The sequence below is a fragment of the Anopheles arabiensis genome, assembly GCF_016920715.1.
Source record: "Anopheles arabiensis isolate DONGOLA chromosome X unlocalized genomic scaffold, AaraD3 X_pericentromeric_contig0018, whole genome shotgun sequence".
Lineage (NCBI taxonomy): Eukaryota > Metazoa > Arthropoda > Insecta > Diptera > Culicidae > Anopheles > Anopheles arabiensis.
Genome location: NW_024412096.1, coordinates 245,001 through 247,500, shown reverse-complemented (window position 1 = coordinate 247,500; position 2,500 = coordinate 245,001). Strand labels below are relative to the sequence as shown.

At 47.4% G+C, this 2,500-nt stretch overlaps 1 pseudogene; it reads left to right on the top strand.

Annotated features, from left to right (window-relative positions):
• Positions 1-2,500, top strand: part of LOC120907710 — a 9,146-nt pseudogene that overhangs the window by 4,844 nt on the left and 1,802 nt on the right.

Below are 2,500 nucleotides of genomic sequence, written 5' to 3'. Positions count from 1 at the left end.
AATTTTATTGAACGACGGCAGCACCCCAACTTATGTTGGACCAGGGCGCACGTCAGTAGTTGATCTTACTTTTGCGAGCCGAACCGTAGCAAGATCATTTAAGTGGGAGGTGTTATCTAGCTATATGAACTCTGATCATCGTGCAATACGAATAGATCTTGAGACGCAAAGCGTGCGTAATCTGTCCCGACCCATAACGGGATGGAGCATCAAGTATTTTAGCAAAGATATATTTGAAGTTATGATGCAAGCCGCTTTTGAGACCGAGGTCACAACAAGCGAAGACTTAATGCGTATACTTGTCACGGCGTGTAATGCGACGATGACTAAACGTAAGAGGTACACTCTAACAAGAGTGCATTTTGGTGGACGTTAGAGATTGAGGCACTTCGCAAAGAGTGCAAACACCGCGATCGATTAGCGCAAAGAGCTTTTAATACTGATCTCTATTCTACTTTTAGGGACGAGTTCAAGGTGGCACGGAATGCCCTCAAGCGATTGATCAAGCATACCCGACAGAGGAAGTGGAAAGAGTTCCTGGGAACAGCGAACAACGCATCATTTGGTATAGTATATCATACGTTCAAGAAAGTGGCCGAGGTTCGATTGGACCCCGAACTATGACATTAGACGAGTTTAGGGAAGTGGTGAGCGAGCTTTTTCCTACTCACCCAAACACGGTGTGGCCTGACTATCGTATCGATCAGCCACGAGAGTTTGAAAGGGTAACTAATGATGAGATTCTTGCGGTTGCCAGGAGACTACCCAACAAGAAGGCGCCGGGACCAGATGGTATCCCGAATGAGGCGCTGAAAGTTGGTATGTTGACTGCAACCGATGCATTTTGCAGGGTTTACCAAGGCTGTTTAGAGAACGCGAAGTTCCCCGATGAGTGGAAAAGGCAGAGGTTGGTGTTAATACCGAAGCCGAACAAACCACCAGGGGAACCGGGTTCAGTTCGCCCCATTTGTCTACTAGACGGGGCAGGTAAAGGTTTAGAACGCATCATAGTGCAACGGTTAAATGCACACATCGAGGAGGTCAACGGACTGTCTGACGACCAATTTGGTTTCAGAAGTCGTCGATCAACAGTTGATGCGATTCAACGGGTGGTGGACATTGTTTCGGTAGCTAGAAGTAGAAACAGATACAGTGGACGGTATTGTGCGGTTGTTACATTAGATGTTACTAATGCTTTTAACAGTGCTTCATGGTTGGCGATTGCAAATGCTTTACAGAGAATTAACACTCCTAAATATCTTTATGATATCATTGGTGATTATTTTAGGAATCGTGTGCTGATGTATGATACCACAGATGGACCGGCAGAGATTGCAGTCACATCGGGTGTACCTCAAGGCTCGGTACTTGGCCCAACGTTATGGAACCTCATGTACGACGGAGTCCTACGAGTTGCAATGGTGGAAGGTGCACGGATTATCGGCTATGCAGACGATATAGTACTGTTGGTGGAAGGTAATTGTGTTGATGATATTGAAATTCTCGTTTCCAGTCAGATTCGTATCATCGACCGATGGATGACCGACAACGGATTAAAGATAGCCCCGACCAAGACCGAGTTTATTATGGTCAGTTCCCATCAGAGGATACAGCATGGGGCTATCAGGGTAGGTGATCACGTAGTACATTCGTCGCGCAGCTTAAAGTATTTGGGATGGTCTTAGATGACCGCCTCGATTACACTTCACACATCAGGTATGCGGTGGAGAGAGCGACGAAGCTATGGACCACCTTGGTAAGGATGATGCCTAATAAGGCAGGTCCGAGTAGTAATGCTAGGCGAGCAATTGCTCTTACTGTTGTGGCGAAGGTCCGGTATGCCTCGCCCATTTGGTGTCATACCCTTAGATTTGCTAACCGTAGACAATGGCTACGACGGTTTTACCGGCCAGTAGTCCAGCGAGTTATCTCTTCTTTCAGGACAACTTCTCATGATGCAGTCTGCGTGCTTGCGGGAATGATCCCGCTTCATCTCCTCCTGGACGAGGACTCCAGGACTTTTCATCGGAGACGAGCAGAGAACATCGCCGGATCGGTTGCACGTAACATGGAACGTGTCACAACTATGGAACGATGGCAACGAGAATGGGATGAGAGTGTTCACGGTCGGTGGACATACCGTCTCATACCCGACGTCAACAGATGGATAAGTAGAAGATTTGGTGGTGTAGATTTCTTTCTTTCTCAGTTTCTTTCCAGCCATGGCTTCTACGCCTACCAGCTTCATCGGATGCAGTTAACGGGTTCGCCGCTATGCGATGCGTGCGAGGAACCTGAGGACGCCGAACACACGATATTCCATTGTGTACGTCATCGTGAATTGATCATCAGACTTCAGCATCAAGTCGACGAGGAGTTAACGCCGGAGAACATCATCGACGTTATGTCTGCTAACAGATATAACTGGAGCATGGTTCATCAAGCAGTACGGACGATTATGATTCGACAACAACATCGAAGACACGTCATCGAACGAGGC